Here is a 13,250-nt window from a genome sequence, read left to right as displayed (position 1 = left end):
TCCCTTTTCACAACTAAAGGTTACTTTTATATAACTAATTTGTAAACACCTTGTACAAGTAACTTCTTAGCAGTGGCCATGAAATATGTAAACATCACAAACTGATGAACACTGAACGGAATAAGCAGAACAATGTGAAATGAGTACAAGACTGACGTTTTACCTTTGTTTTATTGTCATAAGTTGATCTTTTGCTCTAAATACGTTTGAAAAGTGAAGTACTGGGTTAATGATTCACTATATGTGATTCTCCTATGTAATAAGAGAGCAGTTTCAGAATTCGTACCGCTCTCTCTAGTTCATCCAGACGATGGGTAACTAAATAATGAATTAAACAAACACCAGGATATCTTTGTCGTCACGGCTCAGCATGTTAATACAGAAATATAATTTCGTAATGAAAATAACTGTGTAGTGAAGATACTTTCATGATAAAATTTCAATAATTCTTTATCGTATAGATAGGAAAAAAATCTCTCTTTTGCTACTGAATGTTATATTTGTGTCTACAAAACAAAAAAATTATGTATAGATACATATTTTCAAAGGAAATCTGTAATTATTCTTGGCAGCTCATTTAAATTATCCCGCTGTATAGAACTTTTTCCTACATTTATATCCTTTTTATGTCCTTTTTATGCACCCAGGTGTACTTCTGTTTGCACGTTGTAAGTATTTCCCTTCGGATCTGACATGCGTAGTTGCTATGTATTCTTTCTCTTTCATTTTCACTCTTTATCATTGCATCAGTAAAGGAAGGGAAATGAGTACGAATAAAAAGGTACAAGATTTGCCGGTAGAGTGGACCTCCTGCTGACGCAGGGACGTTAAATGCTACACACAACTTCTGGTATATGTGTGTTGTGTGTGTATGTATGTATGTGTGTGTGTGTGTGTGTGTGTGTGTGTGTGTGTGTGTGTGTGTGTGTGTGTGTGTGTGTGTGAGTGAGTGAGTGAGTGAGAGAGAGAGAGAGAGAGAGAGAGAGACATACTGTGCTGTCGTCGGTAATATTTGATTGCTAAATAATTCATGATATCAAGCGACTTTTCATTCCCTTCTATGTAAATAACGTTTTCTTTTGACTGTATTGCATATGTAGGGATAAGTAAAATTTAAATGAATTAAAGTAGTCTCAAGCACTGTTTATTTTTGTGTTACTCTGATAGCAAATATTTAAACTGCATCAAATCAATTCATAGGCGTCAGTGAATGTAGAAACAAATTAGAGGTTTGGCTTGTCATGCTTACTGTAGAAGCAGATTGTAACTTTCAATATGACGTTTGAAGTTAATATATCACTGCATTGCATTTGGCTGTTCCTATGTAGCGTATTCATCTGATTTCTGTTGTTACTGAAATATGTGCAGTATGAGATCCATGCATTATAATTATATATAAAAATGAGTGAGCTAGAAAACATGAAGGCTTTTATGATAAGTGAGCAGAAGGAGGAAAGGAATAAGAAAGAAGAAAGAGGGGCAGGTGGGACAGCGTACCATTTAATCAGGCACAAGCACACGATTCTACAAAAACACTACAGTTATACAAACAAGAGAAGCTTAGAAAACACTAATGACCTAATCAACAATATCAAAGACATGAATGTGCCCAAAACAGCTACACTACACTCACTCGACAATACTTTATTGTACACCAACCTACCAACTAAAGAAACAGACAGAATAACTGAAAGACAAACAAGACAGACAAATATTATCCCACGAACAGAGACAAAAAAAGTCTCAACAGTTTTGAAGGTAATCCAAGGACAAAATTATCTCGGGTTTAGAGATTAATTCTATATCCAACAGGCAGGATTCCCATGCGGTCACCCAAAAGTGGCCAACCAGCTAACATCTTTCTTAACCAATATGAAAACGAAATGTTTGAAGCGATAATAAACCAAAACAGTACAAAGCAATATAATGGTACCGTTATGATGATGACAGAATTTATTTGACAGATGAAATGCGTGACTGGATACTACAGCTACACAGAGACATCAATACTGCTTACCCTAAAATACACTTCACCATTGAAACTGAAAGAGAAAAACAAATATTTCCTAGATATCACAATAAAAAGTAAAAACCACAAACACTGGTTCTTAACACATAGCGAAACTACATCAAAAAATACAGTTAATCACAACAGAGCAAACCACGTGACAGCCCACAGGCAGGTCAGCCTCAGATGCCTCCTGCACAGCCTGAACAGAGCTCCAGTGCACAGAGCTACAGGAAACTAAACATGAGCAGACAGGTTACCACAGAGAATGGTGACAAATTAAACGTTGTTGACAAACTAAATCATAAAATAAAAACGCAACAGACACAGAAAACTCACAACAGTATTACGACACAAAACTTCAGCAACGGTCATAACAGAGAACAAGGCGCAGAAGGCGAAGAAACAACAAAGAAACAGAAAAAATGGCTGACCCTGACATTTGACAACAAAATAACACACAAAATAGAAAACACCTGAGGAAATAAGGCATAACTGTGTTATATAAAAGAAGCAGTACTCTGCAGAAAACATTAAAAATATCTACCATCACCATAGGTAAATTCAACAAAGCGGATATATACCGGCTAAACTGCAAAGACTGATTTAATATACATCGGACAAATATATAGAAACTTCAGGGTAAGATACTCAAAACACTAAGAACAGTGAAAAGTGACAACATACATTTCAAATTTGCAGACCATCTAATTATAAATAACCACCAGCCCAGTGACACAAGAAAACAGGCCGTCAGATACTAAAAGAGAGTGACTATCTGTACCAGTCTTTAACTACAGAAGAAAATTACAACACCCACAGTGTAAAAAAGTTACCAATGACCAAATAGTACTATGTAAGAAAAGTTTATTCAACACTCTAAACGAATTATCAGACAACACAGAATAAAACACACATATGCACAAACGCGCGCGTGCACACAGAACTGAAACAAATGGAATAGACTTAAAGTTCGCGGACGTCAAACCAAAACAAAATACACTCCTGGAAATGGGAAAAAAGAACACATTGACACCGGTGTGTCAGACCCACCATACTTGCTCCGGACACTGCGAGAGGGCTGTACAAGCAATGATCACACGCACGGCACAGCGGACACACCAGGAACCGCGGTGTTGGCCGTCGAATGGCGCTAGCTGCGCAGAATTTGTGCATCGCCGCCGTCAGTGTCAGCCAGTTTGCCGTGGCATACGGAGCTCCATCGCAGTCTTTAACACTGGTAGCATGCCGCGACAGCGTGGACGTGAACCGTATGTGCAATTGACGGACTTTGAGCGAGGGCGTATAGTGGGCATGCGGGAGGCCGGGTGGACGTACCGCCGAATTGCTCAACACGTGGGGCGTGAGGTCTCCACAGTACATCGATGTTGTCGCCAGTGGTCGGCGGAAGGTGCACGTGCCCGTCGACCTGCGACCGGACCGCAGCGACGCACAGATGCACGCCAAGACCGTAGGATCCTACGCAGTGCCGTAGGGGACCGCACCGCCATTTCCCAGCAAATTAGGGACACTGTTGCTCCTGGGATATCGGCGAGGACCATTCGCAACCGTCTCCATGAAGCTGGGCTACGGTCCCGCACACCGTTAGGCCGTCTTCCGCTCACGCTCCAACATCGTGCAGCCCGCCTCCAGTGGTGTCACGACAGGCGTGAATGGAGGGACGAATGGAGACGTGTCGACTTCAGCGATGAGAGTCGCTTCTGCCTTGGTGCCAATGATGGTCGTATGCATGTTTGGCGCCGTGCAGGTGAGCGCCACAATCAGGACTGCATACGAACGAGGCACACAGGGCCAACACCCGGCATCATGGTGTGGGGAGCGATCTCCTACACTGGCCGTACACCTCTGGTGATCGTTGAGGGGACACTGAATAGTGCACGGTACATCCAAACCGTGATCGAACCCATCGTTCTACCATTCCTAGACCGGCAAGGGAACTTGCTGTTCCAACAGGACAATGCACGTCCGCATGTATCCCGTGCCACCCAACGTGCTCTAGAAGGTGTAAGTCAACTAGCCTGGCCAGCAAGATCTCCGGATCTGTCCCCCATTGAGCATGTTTGGGACTGGATGAAGCGTCGTCTCACGCGCTCTGCACGTCCAGCACGAACGCTGGTCCAACTGAGGCGCCAGGTGGAAATGGCATGGCAAGCCGTTCCACAGGACTACATCCAGCATCTCTAAGGTCGTCACCATGGGAGAATAGCAGCCGGCGTTGCTGCGAAAGGTGAATATACACTGTACTAGTGCCGACATTGTGCATGCTCTGTTGCCTGTGTCTATGTGCCTGTGGTTCTGTTAGTGTGATCATGTGACGTATCTGACCCCAGGAATGTGTCAATAAAGTTTCCCCTTCCTGGGACAATGAATTCACGGTGTTCTTATTTCAATTTCCAGGAGTGTAGTAATCAAACGACTGCCAGAAGCACATCAGAGAGCTAAATTTATGCAGTGAAACATGTGCCCAGGCCGCAGCAACATAACGGGACGCAGTATTTACAAACGATCAGGAAAAACGTGAGTAAACACTGCCAAAACACTAAAAGTAATCCATGAACAACAAACTACACAAAATTGTTCGCCATCCCTAGGCTTCACAAAAGTTTTATTGATGACCAAAGGTTCAGCGCAACTACACAACAACACGTTGGATACATAAACAAAATTATCACAGATGAGAACAAGCAAAATACTACTATGGAAAGGTATATGCCAGTATGCCAGGAATTTTACCACAACATACATTTACCAGAACATACATTTTAATGATCAGGTAATAAACCACAAATTAAATGCAGACTATTTTCTAGCATCTCTGATGTTTGCAGATGACATGGTGTACTAATTTAAGCGTAAGGCTGATTTTGGTTGGCAGCCACAGGACGCACACAATGTAAAATAAAACTTAAAGTGGACATACAATTTAAATGACAACAAAATTTGCTGTATTAAATCCTTAATACAAAAATAAGCTGTACGTATGTTAGAAAAATAATAAAAATACACTGAGGGTGCCACAACTGTAGTGAAACATTTTCGGGTGTAAGCTTGTGTAGTTAGGGAAATGCGAGAGTGTCATTTGTCTGTGTACAATGCCAATTTTACTCCTGAGAAATTGTGCCATAATGTGAAAAAAAAGAAAGATACAATAGTTGACAATACTTCACCACTATGCAGCAGTCGGCATAGTAGACTAATGGAAAAGCTTAGAGTGCTTTTAGTGGATGTCATTGTCAGTCAGTGAGGGTGTGAAAGTAGTCGTAATTCGGAAAGTGTGAATTCTAATGTAAGTTACGATTAGTGGGGGAAGCTTTGCTTTGAAATGGTCGATACGGAACCTTCCAGTAATTGATCCTCAAGGCAAAACTCATTGAGGAAGGAGGCATGCTAGGGTAGTCTGTGCATTTTGCAAACCCACTGTCCTGGGGTGGCGTAGTGATTAGCACATCTGTTTAGTGAGCAGGAGGCCTGGTTAGAATCCTGCTTCTGCTAGAAAGTCATTCTGAGGAAGTGTGTGGGAGTAAGTGGAATACAAATAACTATAATATAAAGTGATGGGAACAGATGGTATGGTGACTGACATAGCTGAGGTCAACCATTATCAGATAATACATAAATCAATTCCAGATTTTTTAACAGTAAGTTTACAGGTGATAGGTACGAAATACCAGATGGTCAAAATAGGCAATTAGAGAGAGGAGATGGGTATGACAAACATAGATGTTCTTGGCGAAATCCAAGAGCAGTGTGCAAATACGGAGAGACAGCGAATTAGGATCAGTAAGTCAAGATTAGATGATTGTCGCTTATCAACCGTAGTGTGGAATCCTGTGAGAGGAAAGAAATAGTGTAACAATTGACATTTATAAGGTGTCAGGAGGGTGAATCGTTGAGGGACACATTGTTTTGCCCGCATCTTGTGGTCGTGAGGTAGCGTTCTCGCTTCCCATGCCCGGGTTCCCGGGTTCGATTCCCGGAGGGGTCAGGGATTTTCTCTGCCTCGTGATGGCTGGGTGTTGTGTGATGTCCTTAGGTTAGCTAGGTTTAAGTAGTTCTAAGTACTTGGGGACTGATGACCTAAGACGTTAAGTCCCGTAGTGCTCAGAGCCATTTGAAGCATTTGACACATTGTTGGAAGTAAAACGGAAGAAATCAGAATTTCTGTCTTGGCCTTCTGACAAGGGGGTGTGAATGAAAAAACTGGACATTTATTAATTCATTCAGTTTCTTACTTATGCCAGACACAAATGATAAGTGAGTAGTAATGCATTTGTCAGTTAAGGTCATACATTTACAAGGAATAGCGGGAAATGGAAGTAAAATGGCGGAGGAAGTGACTAGAGTGAGATTTTCCACTGAGGGCATGGAATTCCTGTGTCCTATATACCTGCTGTGAGACCATGTGAGATAGATCTTGCTGAGAGCAGAATGCTTGTAGAGAAAAGACGAAAAATCAGTATAAGATCCCTGCAAAAAAACCTGATGCACCCAGAAGGGGAGGAAACGCAATGAAAATTCACTGGTTGATGGAGTATGTAATATTTTTTTGGTGAAGTCGAATTTACACAGTACTCAGTAGTATGTGTCCGCATATCTGTAAGAAGCTACACCCCTCTGCCACGAATAAAGGCACTGATTTGTTTGGTAATTGTCTTATAAAGCCTTTGCAACCTCGCCTGGTGGCCCATTGCTGTGATACCTGGTGTTAAAATCCAGGATTCCATCGTCTTCACCGAGTTACCCCCTGAGCAGTCCTATGTATGTTCTATAAAGGACTAATCTGGGGATGTTTCTGGGTACAAGAGTATCTGAAAGTCACTCTCACAGTTCATAGAGACATGTGCCATGATTGAACGATCGTTGTTCCGTTGAAAATGGCATCACAGTCCCATCGCAGTAGGGGCAACACAGGAATAGGCAGAGAGTTCATGAGATACTATCGCGCCATCAGTGTTTCCCCAGTCATTGGCAGAGGGTTCATCCAATCACTCCGTGCAGCTCAACATTATGCTGTTCTGAATGTCCCACAAATCTAGATATCGCATGATTCGATCGCCCAGCAAAATGGAGACCCATATTGAGGTCCCTTTCGAATTGTGTCAGGTGCTGATAATGTTGTCACGCACTTGTACGCGTAATCTCGATGTCCTGCACGGTTATCACTCGACATCTGACTCTGCTCAGGACCTACATATAACCTACCAGGCCGCATAATAACACTAAACGCGATCGACACCTTCTGGTGACCGTTCTACTTGCCAGAGATAACTACGAGTCTAATGATTTATGCACCCAGCGATTCTTTGTACTTCACGCTTCTTGAAGGGTAGTTTATTACTAAGCACCTAGAAGGTAAGTCTAATGTATAAGGAGATCAAGTTAAAATATGAACTATCACTTGGACAAACCATGGCTTTATATGCTATCCATGATTTGAGAAAGTTAGCGGAATGCTGGGTTAAGTTAGTAAATGAGGCCCAAAGAGCAGATATACGAGAAAATGACAACAGATTACTTAACTTGATATGTGTGAAACTTGATGTAGAAGGTAGACCAGCGTCTTGAGTAAAATATTCCGCAGGTAAAGTAGTCCCCATTCGGGACTCTGGGGACGAACTATTCAGGAGGATATCGTTATCAGGAGAAACAAAATGGGTATTCTGCGGGTAGTAGCATGGAATGTTAGATCTCTGAATCAGGTAGATAAGTTAGAAAATTTAAAAGTAGAAATAAATGCGTTGAAGTTACATGTAGCGGGAAATAGTGAAGTTTGGTGGGAGGAGGAATAGGACTTCTGATCAGGTAAATATAGGGTTATAAATAAAGAATCAAATGTGGGCAATGCAGGGGTAGGTTTAGTAACGAATAAGAAAATGGGAATGCAGATAAGCTACTATGAACATCATAGTGAATACATTACCACAGCCAAGACAGACACTAAGCCCATACCCATCACAGTAATACAAGTTTATACGTCAACTAGCACTGCATATCATGAAGAGAATTAATAAGTGTATGGTACGATAAAAGAGACTATTCAGACGGTTAAGGGAGACGAAAATTTAATAGTCTTGGGGGACTGGAATTCGATAATAGTAAAAGAAAAAGAAGGAAAAGCAGTAGGTCAATATGGACTGTAGCAAAGGAATGAAGAAGATAGCCGCCTGGCAGAATTTTGCTCAGTGCATAATTTAATCATCACTCTCACTTGTTTACGTTGTTTATGCGGAAGAGACATGGAGACGCAGCAAGGTTTCAGGCTGATTAAATGATGGTAATACAGGATTTCAGAACCAGACTTAAAATTGTAAGTCATTTTCAGGGGTAGATGTAGACTGTGACTACAATTTATTACTTATGAACTGTGTATTACAACTGAAGAAACTGTAAAAAAAAGTAGGATATCAATAAGATGGGACCTGGATACGTTGAAAGACGCAGAGCTTGTTGAATTTCCCAGGGGGAGCGTTGGGCAACGACTGACTAGAACAGAGGAAAGGACTACGGTATAAGACGAATGGGTAACTTTGAGAGATGAAGTGGTGAAGACAGCAGAGGATCAAATAAGTAAAAGCATAAGAGCTAGTGGAAATCCAGGGATATCGAAGGAGATATTGAGTTAATTTGATGAATGAAGAAAATGTAAAAATATAGCAAATGAACCGACGAAAGGGAATACAAACGTTTACAAAAAGAGATTGACCGGAAGTCCAAGATGGATTAGTGGGTATGGCTAGAGACATAGGTAAGGATTTAGAAACGTATTTCCCTATAGGAAAAATAAATACCACCAATGGAATATTAATGAGACCTTTGGGGAAAAGAGAAGCCTCTACATGAATGTCAATAGCTGATGTGGAAAACCAGTAATACGCATATAAGGAAGCGCTGATAGCTGGAACGAGTATGTAGAGAGTCTATACAAGGGAAGTGAAGACAGAATTATTGAAAGGGAAGAGGATATAGATGAAAATTAAATAGAAGATATGACATTGCGAGAAGAATTTGATAGAGCACTGAAAGACGTAAGTTGAAACTAGGCTACAGGAGTAGACGTTATTCCATCAGTTCTTCTGTTATCTTGGTAGAGTCTCCCGTGACAGAAATATTCCATCTGGTGTGCAAAATATTTGAGGCTGGCGAAATAACTTCCGACTTCAAGAAGACCATAATAATTCCAATTACAAAGACATCAGAAGCGGAAGGGTTACAATATTAACGAATTATCGGTTTCAAAAGTCATGGTTGCCAAATATTAATACAAATTATGTGCATAAGAGTGCAAAAACATGTAGAAGCTGCTTCCGGGAATGTTAGTTTGGACCCTAGAGAAATGTAGGAACAAGTGACGCAATACTGACTCTACGATTCCTGTTAGAAGATAGGTTAAGGAAAGGCACACCTACGTTTATAGCATTTGTAGTCTTAGAGAAAGCTTCTTACACTGTTGACTACAATTCTTAAGGCAGCTGTGGCAAAATGCAGGGTGCATAAAAGCTATTTTGAACTTGAACAGAAACCAAATGGGTAGTATAAAAGTGGAGGGGCATGAAAGGGAGCGAGTGATTTAGAAGTGAATGAGGCAGTGTTTTAACCTATCCCAAATTTTATTCAGTCTGTACACTGAGCAAGCAGTAACGGAAACAAAAGAAAAATCAAGAGTAGGAATTAAAGGTCAGAGAGAAAAAAAAAATTTTGAGATTTGCAGAGGACATTCTTCTACTGTCAGAGACTGCAAAGGACTTGGAAGAGCGTCCTCAAAGGCGAATATAAGACGAACGTCAACGAATATAAGACGAGCATCAAACAAGGCAGAACAAAGATATTGAAGATATTGTAGTTTAGTCTAATTAAGCCTGGTGATGCGGAGGGAAGTAGTTTAGGAAACGAGACACTAAAGGTAGTAGTTAGGTTTTGGAATTTGCAGCAAACAAACTGATGTCACCCAAAATAAAGAGAATGTAAAATGTAGACTGAGTATGGCAAGAAGAGCGTTTCAGAACAAGAGAAATTTGCTAACATCGAATACAGATTTAAGTATTAGGAAGTCATTTCTGAAGGTACTTGTTTGGTGTGTAGCCATGTAAGTTACCAAACACACATTTATTAATTTCAGTATTACTGATAATTATTTTAGTCATTCAATGCTGATGTTCCCAAAGATGAGTGTTAACATTGTATTAGGTTTAGGCTGGCTATTTAACCAAGAAGCGGAGTTATATACTGCAGAATAAAAACTAAGGAAGCAGTACAAAGAAACTGCTTGTCCCTGGTACAGTGATCAGTAAACAAAAAGTAAACAAGGAGAGGAAATGGAAGAAGTGTGTGAATATTGTACAGATAGATTAAACAGCAAACGGAAGTGACAACTTCATATTGGCTTTAGTTTCAAAATGAATTAAAAAGAAACACCCTATTATAAATATTGCATATCAATGTGTAACAAAAGGATAAAGTTATTTTGAAAAGACTAGGTAGTAATGATATACTAATCTTTTTAGTGGAGGAAATAGAGTATGAAATTAAGCAAATGAAAGAAATAGGTAACAATTTAGCTTGTAGATAAGACTTCTCACTGCTATATCAAACATTCGTGAAATAAATGTCACGAAAAGCAGCTCTGGGAGAATGCGACGAAGAATGGTAAGAGACTACAACAGGAATCAGTAAAGAATAATATTTTCCAACGGTGCACCAAAGACTGGTGATGAAATTACCAATCTCTCTTAATTTCACAGCAAAATTGATTGGACATGGAAAAAGATTCAGAATAATCAAAGACGCCATACATCCGTGTACTGCGGCGACCAAGTAGCGGACCACACGATGCTGGATTACAGAAACTTCAAAATCCAAATCTGTCGATTTCAATCACTAGTTGAAAAACAAACCCTGTGCTAATTTGAATTGTAATAGAAATTATGCAGTATTTGTCTACAACAACAGTCGTAATTACGTTTACCAACGCAAGTGGTGCTAGTGTATTTAAAGGAGTAAGTTAACGAAAATAATAATAATAATAATAATAATAATGAATAATAATAATAATAATCGTAATATATCAATCTTGATTTCGCGTTTATTGTTTGATGGAAGCTGTAAAAAGTAAACAATCGAAGGTGTATGGAAAAACAACTTGGCGTCAATATTTCTGATGAAAGAGAGCATAGCCCAGAGATGGGTCGCTGAGGGAAACTGGTGAGATATGTCAATAATAGCTCAGCCTTAGATATCACTCATAGATATTTGAATTTTGAGACTTAGCACCACACAACGTTAAACGTGACGGTGACTTCGTGGTACTCCGTTTGCCTTTTTTAATATTCTGTCAAAGCGCGAAGGTACAATATCGTCCCTAAACGAGGGCTGCTTATTCCGAGCTTCCGTGCAGGGTCCTAGTTCTGTTCTGACACCATTTGTCTTACACGATTTTGTCTTTAAAGCATAATCTACTCCCCTTTATAACAGACTAAACTAAGTCCTTCAATGTAATACGAAGCAATTAACGAACTGAAGTAACCGCATCGGCGGCGAAGACATCTGCGCTTGTGTGGAACAGTGCATATAAGCTTTCTTTCATCATTTTCGTGTTATATACTTAACAAATATCGTAACGTTACTCTATCTGAAAGCTTTAGATACAAAATTATAGCTGTAAACGAAATCGGCAGCGTTTATTGTGCAACAAGCTTAAGAAATATGCGTCATCGAGAGGATAACATATGTGCAGGTGACATATTTGGGAAGATATAGTAGATTAGCGATGAAAGCGAGTACATTACCGTTATCAGGCGTATCTGAATCGCAGTGCTTATCAAGAAGTTTCACATGGACATCGCCACTTAATGTAACTGAGTTATGTCACAACTCGCAGTTCTGTAATCTGGGACTTCTTTGTCGTTCGTTTTTCTAAGAAAACGTGGAGATCTTTGATACACTGTAAGATACTAACGTCCACCGCCTAGCTATATTACATGATTTTGTTGTTTTCTTTGCGTGTGAAAACGTAGGGATCAGGAGCAACAACAAAAATGGATTTGAAGAAGGCTAGGTCCTTCAATCATCTAGGAAGCACGTCAGCAACATGGAGTAATGGATAATGAACAGCATTAAATCGGCAGGGAAGAGTCTATTCTCAATGGGAAAACTATTCAGCAACAAACAACTATCTAGAACAACGAAACTCGGAATATACAAGACAATTGTGCGACCGGTATTGGTGTATGGGACTGAAATATGGACACTGAACAGGAAGATGGAGATACAAAAATATAACTTCCGAAAACGAGGTGTTGTTCTTCATATCCATATAAGGAAATGGAATTTTTAGAACGAAAAACACAGAAATCCATGTGCTGTTCAAGGAATCACATGTAATATCTGGAATAAAGAGCAGAATAAGGCGTTTCTAGAAAGAAATTTTCACTTTACAGCCGAGCGTGTGCTGATATGAAACTTCCTAGCACATTAAAACTGTCTGCCGGACCGAGACTTGAACTCGGGACCTTTGCCTTTGGGAGGCAAGTACTCTACCAACTGAGCTACCCAAGCACGAATCACGCCCCGTCCTCACAGCTTTAATTCCGCCAGAACCTCGTCTGCTACCTTCCAAACTTCACAGAAGTTCTGCGAAAGAGCACTTGCCCGCGAAAGGCAAAGGTCCCGAGTTCGAGTCTCGATCCGCCACAGTTTTAATCTGCCAGGAAGTTTCAGAATAGGGTATTTGGCTGTTATTTGGAAATTATGTCATTTTATGCTCATAACATGCTTTTTTCTGTCTTGAATTTCAGTATTATTTTTAAAAAAATACCGAAATGAATTTCAGATAGCCTTCTGAAACGTTCCATCTGAGTCATGTGATGGCTGTGACGTCACTGGCTAGGTCACTGCTCCTACTATCACGAAACTCATTCACAGTGATAACTTGTTTCGGAATTTACGTTTCGGCGAATAGGCTACAAATGGTGTGTAGCACCACATTTGACAAATACATCGATTAAAACTCCTGAAACAAAGTTTTTGAGCATTCAAAAGAATGAGAAGATGCGTAAAACGTGGTCGTACTGTACCACAAAATGCCACAACGTTGATGCACAGATTCCCTGACTTAAGAATGTCTTGCACTCTGAAGTTAACATTAAATTATCTTAGATATATGCTTTATCACTGTTGCAAAGAATTACGTTGTCATTCAACGAAATTAAAGTCACAGTGAAAATAG

The 13,250-nt window shown here is 40.2% G+C and overlaps 1 non-coding gene across 1 annotated transcript; it reads right to left on the bottom strand.

Annotated features, from left to right (window-relative positions):
* Positions 1–12,506: 12,506 nt before the first annotated feature.
* Positions 12,507–12,581, bottom strand: Trnaw-cca (transfer RNA tryptophan (anticodon CCA)). The gene has a single exon. It is a non-coding gene; the product is annotated as a tRNA-Trp (tRNA).
* Between the last annotated feature and the right edge of the window lie 669 nt (positions 12,582–13,250).

The sequence above is a fragment of the Schistocerca gregaria genome, chromosome 3 (assembly GCF_023897955.1).
Source record: "Schistocerca gregaria isolate iqSchGreg1 chromosome 3, iqSchGreg1.2, whole genome shotgun sequence".
Classification (NCBI taxonomy): domain Eukaryota; kingdom Metazoa; phylum Arthropoda; class Insecta; order Orthoptera; family Acrididae; genus Schistocerca; species Schistocerca gregaria.
Note: the sequence above shows the minus strand (reverse complement) of the source record. Positions and strands in the feature narration are given on the sequence as shown.